Raw genomic sequence first — 10368 nt, forward strand, 5'->3', positions numbered from 1 at the left:
TATGATGAATTTGATCCAATGAGATCTTCAGTAGTTTTTTCTGGATTTTCAAAAAAGCAGAATGAAATCTCTTCTGAAGTACAGCCACTGGTATTAGAGAATAGGGTGGAATTATTTTATTGGCAGGTTAAGTACGTAATCATAATTACGTAATCCTTGCTTTCAGCAACTTATGTTATTTCCTGTGCTATTTAATAATATGTCTTTTTATGTCCCTTCAAGGACTTGTATTGCTGATCTTCATTCTCATAACACAGTGAGGTTGTAGCTGGAAAACAAGTTCACACATCAAAACAAGATCACAATGTAAAACTTTTGTCATTTTGAACATTTGTTTTACAAGGTAGATCTCTAATAGTTTCTGTCAAAATTGGTGAAAATCTTTTCAGCTTGGGGAGTATCATTTAACTTCAAGGGGAAGAGGGGTATGGTTTGTTTTCTGAGTCAGATAGTGAGTTTTATGCTAACACGAACAATTTAATTTAGTTTTTTAATGCTATCAACCAGATTTTTTTCAATATTTAACACTTTAACGTATGGGGAAAATCTGGATTCAGAATATTTTTTTTGTGATCTGCTTGACTAATATTTTCATCAAATTTGGGATCAGAATAATATTTTAGGGGAAAAAAACGTAACAGACTGAGTATGATTGGTCTTTATTTTTTTCAATTATGCTGTAGGGTTGCTGTCTCATTGACATATTCCCCACATCTCCTTTTATTTACAGAAAATAAAGAGATTTGTTTCTATTCTTTGACCTCTGCTAATATAAATAAGAATATGTGGTATGATTGCAAAAAGACAACTCTTACCCTGAGACCAAAGAACATAGAAGTTAACAACTATAAGTCACTGTACGGTCCATACCGCATAGTCAGCTTTAAAAGGCCAACAATATAAGTTATATGGTTCGCTACTGACCCCTACGGATCCATAGAGGGTTAGTAAAATTCATAGGGGGTGAGGCCGGAGGCCGAATCCCCTATGGGTTTTATTCACCCTCTATGGATCCGTAGGGGGTCATTAGTTATAGACCGTATAACGAATTTATCTTACGCTGGACATTTTCTGCTGCGTTTTGTTGAAAAATAATCAAAGAAACACAACAGCATTAATAGATGACGTCTCCATTATCGCGTCACGAACCCCCTATGAAATTAACTAACCCCCTACGGTATCATAGGGGGTCACCACGTGACGGCGTTAAACCAACCACAACGAGATAATTTAGCCGCGGTACGATAAATGAAAAAAAAACCAATTCAAACAAGAAAACTGACAGCATGAATTGTGAACAAAACAATGAACGACAAAGAAATCATCTAAAACAACGAACAAAAACCACTAAATGACAGGCTCACTAAATGTAGTCTTTTTTCCAAGTGCATGTGTACTGAAATTTTATGTCATATCTCCTTTTATGTATAAATACGATTTCATATCGATTTCACCAAGTTTTTTTAGTCTACTTTTTCCCTCTTATTTATAATGAAATACGTGTACAAATTAAAATTTCATTGATGTTCATATCCATAAAATGAGATGTAATAAATCATTCGTTTAACCACATGAAACTTTCACACATGAATCGGTTTGAAAATAGAACAGCATGTGAAATTCACTTTTTATTTTAAAATTTATACATGATGATAAATCTATAAATCGGATACATATTAAAAAGGGATAGATAGAGAATCCAATTTTCGTCAATAAATGAAGGTCTGAATGCATGGAGTTCCTTCATGTCTGTATTCTTTTTTTTACGGTAATTTTTCAATATTTTTTCATATAAATGCACTTATCTGACTCCAATCTTAATTGACTTGAATTGTCAGTTTTCCTTTTTTTTTTTTTTTTTTTTTTCTTTCTTTTTTTTTGGTTCATTTTTCCTATCGAAGGTCTGTTGGTTTCTCCGGGCACTTCGGCTTCCTCCGCCAATAAAAACTGGCCTCCACGAAATAATCCCAAAACGGTTTTTATTAAAAGTGGCGTTAAAACACAAAAAAAATTAACAAAAAATCAAATCCTCTATCATTTTTCCTTCGTCGATAATATTCCTCTATTCGTTGTATTTTGTGTCTTAATTCTGCAATTTTAACCTACTATTCTCCATACTGTAAATCCCAACCAGACCCTCAGTAATGTCATCTTCGCTAGCCAAGGGTTACGATCCACTCTCGCACTCTTCACATCTTCGCTAGCCAAGGGTTACGATCCACTCTCGCACTCTTCACATCTTCGCTAGCCAAGGGTTACGATCCACTCTCGCACTCTTCACATCTTCGCTAGCCAAGGGTTACGATCAACTCTCGCACTCTTCACATCTTCGCTAGCCAAGGGTTACGATCCACTCTCGCACTCTTCACATCTTCGCTAGCCAAGGGTTACGATCCACTCTCGCACTCTTCACATCTTCGCTAGCCAAGGGTTACGATCCACTCTCGCACTCTTCACATCTTCGCTAGCCAAGGGTTCAGTACGATCCACTCTCGCACTCTTCACATCTTCGCTAGCCAAGGGTTACGATCCACTCTCGCACTCTTCACATCTTCGCTCGCTAGCCAAGGGTTACGATCCACTCTCGCACTCTTCACATCTTCGCTAGCCAAGGTTTACGATCCACTCCCGCTCTCTTCACGTGAAGAGAGCGGGAGTGAATCGTAACCCTTGGCTAGCGAAGATGCAGTAATGTTTGAAATCATCTTCTTCTTCTTTTGCAATTGCTGGCTGTACAATTTTGAACATTGGTTTTGGCGCGAAACAAATTAAAAACAGATATGGCCTTAAATGACGCATTTACAAAATTCTTTATAACTGAATCTCTTTTGAAACATTTTGTGCAATTGTTGAAACTCAAGAGTAATAGTCAATAATCATATCAAAGCGCAAAACTTTAATAATTGTTTGATATCGAATTTTGATCTTTTAATAAATTCATGAATTTGTATAACTGTAGTTTGTTCAATATTCATTTGAATTAAACTGTTTAAAATAACTGATTTGAAACGAATGTTTAAAGTGGATACAATTTAGGATTTTTTTCTTCAAACTGTTTTTCCATCAATCGCCTACTGAAAATTAATTACAGAGAGTTTTTTTTTTTTTATCGAGGTCCCATTTAGGAGAACATGAACTCATATCATACTTTGTTTCTTTAGTAATTTTGCGTTCTTGAGTAAAAAAAAATATATTAGTCTTTAATTTACAAAAAGTGTTAAAATTTAAAGTTTACTCTGAAACAATATATTTCAATCATTTAAAAGTATTTTGAAATGTAATTTCATTATAACCTTTGATTAAAAAGCGTTCAATATTGCATTATCCAAAACCCCTTTGTAAGCACATTTTTTACTCAAAGTTAAAGCCTATGAAGGCGTGAAATTGGTTATCTAGTTTTGGTCTTTCCTGTGGTCTTTCAAAATACTTTGAAATAAACCTAAGTGGGCTATACTCTAGATAGTAGATGGTAACTTCTAAGTCATTTAGTAATACTTTGTATCATTAGCAATTACGAAAGTATATGTAAATGGTATACAGAATAGAGAACGATAGGTAAAGAATAAAATTTAGATTCTTATATGACGTGCTTCTTTCGCTTTGTGAACAAACCAATGTTAAGGTGGTACATAACACTACAGGGAGACAACTCTGTAAAGTTAGCTAAACGTTTTAGTGACGTTGTGTTGTAAAAGGAATATAAAGCTTCTCAATGATCAAAATTGGTGTTAGTCAAACTGCTATATAACCAGTGTAATTTTTCTGACAAAACGGTTGGTTCAAAATTTTTGAAATTTTTATAGTTTTGTTAAAGGGTCAAAGTAAATACTTTGACAAAATTTTATGAAAATTAAACGAGCCAAATGAATTTTAGTGAAAGTGTTGGGTACCACCTTAATCCAATAAAATGTGTTGCACATGCGTATATTGACTACCCATGTTAAAACTACAACAAAGTATAGCCTGCGTCAATTATTTCTTAAATAGACACAAATGGACAAACACTTTAAAAATAGAGAATGGCAAATATTTCATTAACTGAATCTCCTTTTTTTATTTTTTATTAAATCGATAAAGACATATGACCGACTTTTTTTTTAAATTGCATGTCATAAGAAAAAAGAATATGTGACCTATGATTGCCAGCCAATGTGACAATTCTCCACAAGATACCAAATGACACAGACATTAATAGCTATAGGTCATCGTACGGTCTGTGCCAATGAACAAAGCCCACATTAACCTCAGCTACAAAAGGCAAAGAATTCAAAAATATAAAACAATTCAAACGAGAAAAACTAATTTTAAATGTACAAAATAGAACGAAAAACAAATATGTAACACAGGAACAAGAATTCAAATTCATATTCCCTTCTCCTCCTTCTTCCCAAGTATCCGTCATTTTCGGACTTAACCATATATTATTTGTGATGCATGAAAAGAGCTTTTCATTAAAAAATATTTTCTGTTATTTTCATAGGATTTTGTTCGTTTGGAAAAAATCAACCTTACGTGTTCACAATGACATCGATAAAAAAAACATAATTTACAGTACAGAAACGAATTGAAAATAAAACAGATTATTTATTAAAAAACAAATCTTTACATTGTCTTAAAAAAACAATTTTTTTTCGTTGCCTTAAAAAACGGAAATTTGATGCAGTAAAAAAAACAATTTAACATTGTTCGAAAGAATACATAACATTAAATGGGGAAAGAATACATAACATTAAATGGGGAAAAAATACATCAGAAATAAATATTTCAGCAAAAAACATGCATGCATGCTTTTATACACTTCGTAAAAAATATTTATTTAAGACTGTTAATAACTTGCAGGATAACTGAATATTAAAGCATAGCTTGTGTCCATCAGAACATATATAAATAGAAGAAGTGGTATGATTGTAGATGAGACAAATATTCTCCAAATTATAGATGACTTCAGCAGTAGCTGCCATTTGGCAATCCTCGGTAGCCTTCTAGATGAGGTTACGGAACCGGCCGAGTTTAGACGAATGCTAGACACCATTGTATGCATCAATCGGCAATCCTCGGTAGAATCCGCTACCCTCTAGATGAGGGTACATAATCGGCCGAGATGATTTCAACAGTAGCTGCTAGTCGGTTAAACAAAAGTATGGAACGCCATGACTGCCTTATGCTGATGATAGCCTCTTATATCTGCAGTGGTCACATAACTATATGCAGTGGTCAAAATAAGGCAGTCATAACATTCCAAACTCCTGACTGTAGACATTGAGACAGACACAAAAACAATGTGGTGCGGGTAATCAAGCTTTAAAACGCTCAACCATCTTGAAATATATATTGATATTATATACACTTGTTTGTTTAGTTATATCACAGAATTGTCTGATTTGTTTCTTAAAACATGCACAAGTCAGTCCTTGTTTAATGCCGAAAATCTTTAAATTAACGTACTTCAATTTAAAACCTATTATCCATTTTACATGTCACATTTCGACAGTTTGTTAACCTAATTAAATCATTTTATTCTGTCATCAATATATTACATACGGGTCATTGTTCAACTCAGCACGCAACTGTCTAGGCCCAACTACCGAACTGGAGTATATCTTGAAAACCCTTCAATTAAAGTTCATTCTTCATAAGCTTTCAAATCAATGAACACAAGCAGATTTGTTGTTAAGCACCTTTCTTTCATCTCTTGGGGGAGGGGGTATTTTGTTTTTTATTTATAGTTTTACTTTTGTTAAATTCCTAGAAAAGGGGGATGAAAATAGTTTGTTATCACTGAAAATTAGGGGGTGATAAATACGATTTTAAATGTAAAAACTAAGTTCGTAATCTTGTATCTAGTTCAAACTGAGAAAGTTTTTTTATGAAGTCGGAGGGAAATCGATTGTCCGTAGAAATAAAAAAAAAAACATGCCTTCCCAAAGAAAAGATGAATGGTCCGTGCTTAAGGGTAGAAACCATACTTGTGTCATTTTGGTCTTTTGTGGATTGTGGTCTCATTGGCAATCATACCACATCTTCTTTTTTATATTGTTTGCTTATCTTCCGTCAGTTTAACGATTACATTCGCAATGGATCAGTCAAGACTACTTCTATTCTGACAGCCTAAAAAAGAATACTGGTCACGTTTTTAGTAGTTAATTCAACATCAAGAAAACGAGTATCTAATCTGAAATATTTTCCACTGGACGTAAAGCCAGCAATTATTCATCAGTTAAATCCATATATGCTGGAAACTTATGATATGACAAGTACACACCCGTGATATCGCGGGTCCGTGATATAACTATGCCTAATTATATATATAAGCCTTATTTTAGTAATTGGTATTGTCATCTGATAAAGTCATGTCGAATATAAGATACACAGTTTTCTCTGCTTTCAAATCTTTCTGTTTGAACCCGTCGACCTGGAACTTATCAATTATTGGTAATATTAATTATTTGGAAAACAAAAGGTCATGGCTATCCAGGAATGGAGTGTTTTTTAATCAACAGCGTTGTCCTATATTAGTTATCTTAGAAAGTCTTGCTTATTGCTGAATAAAACTACAATAGGGAACAATTTGACAATGATTGAATTTAGAAGTGTCAGTCCTTTGATTATGACCCGTGTATACAGCAAATCCTAAATACACCGTTTGGTGGTGCGCCAGTCAAATGCGGAACATTCAGATAAGGTTATAGGTAACAGGTGAATATTATACTATTGGTATCGGTATCGGATTTGACCCGGAACTTGTTAATTATTGGCAATATTAATTGTTTTGAAAACAAAAGGGTCTGGAGTGGTGTAATTTTTAATCTACACCATTGTCCTATATTAGTTATATATAAAGTCGAATTCTTTGATTTGTCGTTTTTACCCGATGACGGCTGACAAATTGGACCTCGTAATTTTAGTATTGTAGATACAAAATTGTAGAAACTCGATACTTAGCGTATATGAATTACATATAAAAAAGAAGATGTGGTATGACTGCCAATGAGACCACTATCCACGAAAGACCAAAATGACACAATCATTAACAACTATTGTTCACCGTACGGCCTTCAACAATGAGCAAAGCCCATACCGCATAGTCAGCTATAAAAGGCCCTGATAAGACAATGTAAAACAATTCAAACGAGAAAACTACAGTTAATTATGATACAGTCCAATAGAATCTTATTGAAATGTCTCGAAAAGAATGGATACAGTGTCTACATGTATCGATTTCAAGATCAGCACAGAATAAGTATTTCAACGTACACTTAATGGACCTCCTTTTTTTAAAACTTTTTTTGGTGTGTAATTCTATCTTCTTTAATATTTTAAATCATTTTCGTTTATTTGATGTGTTCTTGCTTTGACGATAACCGCAGTTTATATATGTAACTTAAGTCATATTCTCAATTCTTTATATTTTTGTGATTTGTGTTATTTTTAACCCCCTCCCCAGACATTATTTACTATTCTTTAGTTTGTTTTTGTGTTTTGTGTGACCTATTTCTTTCTATCTAGCTCATCCTATACATTGTAGGTAAATTCTACATATAAGTTATAATTATCATCTGACAATTAAAAAAAATAGTACGGTAAAAAAGTAAGCCAGAGTGGGATTCTCTCTTTAAAAGGGGTTGAAACTATGTTTATAAAAATGATCAACAAAAAAGTGTTTACCGTTACGGGTCTACACCGGAGTCAAATACGTACAATCCTGACAAGATTTAAAAAAAATATACATCATATTTTAAAATATAAAAGAGTGGATAAAAGCTTTTTAGACTTTTAAAGTTTACAAAGAATAGACTATGTACATTTATTGGAAGTATCGTATTAATATTTAATTATAATACTTTAAATTTCTTCCTTTTGCAAATATTAGAGCAATATAAACACAATTTAAATATTTCCTTATTCAAAATAATATTTGACATCTTATTTACTTTTAACATCTGTCTAATATGGCTCTTAGTGTCTTATGTAGCAACAGTACTCAATATAAGTAAAAGTGCGTGTTTGTAAATATTTATTCAAAAGATTGTAATTTTCTTATACACGTACCAAACGGTGTACTTCCCTTAGTGTTTAACTAGTATAACTGCTTACATTTTCCGCCAAACAATTTAGATAGCGGGTTTTTAAGTTACATATTTATAGTGTTCAATTTTTCCCACAAAAGTTTTAAGATATTAGTCAAAACACAATACATAGTTGACACTTTAATCATGTTAATGGCAATTTTTTATTTGTTGATTTTACTTTCCATATAAACTATCTCATTTTCAATAATTCCTTTTTAATCTTTTCAGCATTGTAATCTCTATTTTAATAAATCATACTGAAAGCGGATAAAAGATCCGTTTAAAAAGCCCATATGTTGCGAGGAAAATATTCCATAAAGTAGATATTAGAAGATGTGGTATGAGTGCCAATGAGACAACTCTCCGTCCAAATAACAATTAGTAAACAGTAAAGCATTATAGGTCAAATATGGCCATCAACACAGAACCTTGGCCCTCACCGAACAGAAATCTATGAAGGGTACAAAAAATGGCTAGTGTAAAACCATTCAAACAGAAAAACCATCAGTCTGATCCATATAAAAAAAACAAGAAACGAGGAACACTTATGAACCACATCAATAAACGACAACCACTGAACAACAGGTTTCCGACTTTATGAACCGCATTAAAAAACAACAACCACTGAACAACAGGTTCCTGACTTCATGAACCGCATCAACAAACGACAACCACTGAACAACAGGTTCCTGACTTTATGAACCGCATTAACAAACGACAACCACTGAACAACAGGTTCCTGACTTTATGTACCGCATCAACAACCGACAACCACTGAACAACAGGTTCCTGACTTTATGAACCGCATTAACAAACGACAACCACTGAACAACAGGTTCCTGACTTTATGAACCACATTAACAAACGACAACCACTGAACAACAGGTTCATGACTTCATGAACCGCATCAAAAAACGACAACCACTGAACAACAGGTTCCTGACGTTATATACCCCATCAACAAACGACAACCACTGAACAACAGGTTCATGACTTCATGAACCGCATAAAAAAACGACAACCACTGAACAACAGGTTCCTGACGTTATATATACCGCATCAACAAATGACAACCACTGAACAACAGGTGACTTGTGTCTTATCAAATTTGTGTTTTTAAAAAAATAGAATGTGCTTCATCTAAACTAAACATAGTGAATTATTTTCCTTGCTGTCGGTTGCTGTCTTCTCCGTAGAACATTAAGCATGCCTTCGGAACATATAAACAAATAAACATATAAACATATAAACATATAAGTTTAAACTGTCAAATAATGACTGGATACTAGTCATCTTAAATATAAGAAAATGTGGTATAATTGCCAATAAGACATCTCTTCATAAGATACCAAATGACACAGAAATTGAAAACTATATGTCACCGTAAGGTCTTCAACAATGAGTAAAGCCCATACTATATATATGTTTACTCACAAATTTCTTCACTTATGTGGATGTGTGTGATAGGCAGGGACGATCCAACCATTTTTAAAAGAGGGGTCATAACCAAGGACAAAGGAAGTTACAACTACATGGCCCCATTCAAATGCATTGATCGTCCAAAAAAGGGGGGTTCCGGCCCCCTGGATCCAACCACATGTTATACGACAAAAGTGCTATATATGATTTTTAACTTTAGTTTTATGTATATAATTCGGAGTTTAGTATGACTTCCATTATCACTGAACTGGTAACATATTTGTTTAGGGGCCATCTGAAGGACTCCTCATGGTGCGGGAGTTTCTCGCTGCATTGCAGACTCATTGGTGGCATTCGGTTGTTGTCTGCTATATGGTTGGGTTGTTGTCTCTTTAACACATTCCCTATTTACATTCTCAATTTTATCTAATAATAGTCTAGAATTTAGTTAGCTAAGTGTCGTCGTATATATTTCATTTTTTTATTTTCAATCATTTTTTTTAAAAATTGGATACATGTCCCCAGTTTCCTTTGCATCTGTTCTATAATTGGAGTTCCAATAAGTTATAAGCAAAGAAAACTAAAGATAATCAGGAGAAGAATTTAGCAATAATTATAAAACATCCAGACCCGGGACAAGGCTCCACATAATAGATAACAAATTAAGGACTCCTCATCTCTGCAGACCCGGGACTCCACATACTATAGATAGTTTACATCGTAGCTAACAACAACTTGATTACATAAAAGTAGTCTTCAGGTCTATACAAAAGTATTTTATTGACTTTTAATTATAGGATCAGAAAATGATATAATTCTGATTTCAATATACTGTCAATTATTGAACACGTTAATCCCTCGTAATCCTTCCAAATCTTTC

Source organism: Mytilus trossulus, chromosome 11 (genome assembly GCF_036588685.1).
Source record: "Mytilus trossulus isolate FHL-02 chromosome 11, PNRI_Mtr1.1.1.hap1, whole genome shotgun sequence".
In the NCBI taxonomy this organism is placed as follows: Eukaryota; Metazoa; Mollusca; class Bivalvia; order Mytilida; family Mytilidae; genus Mytilus; species Mytilus trossulus.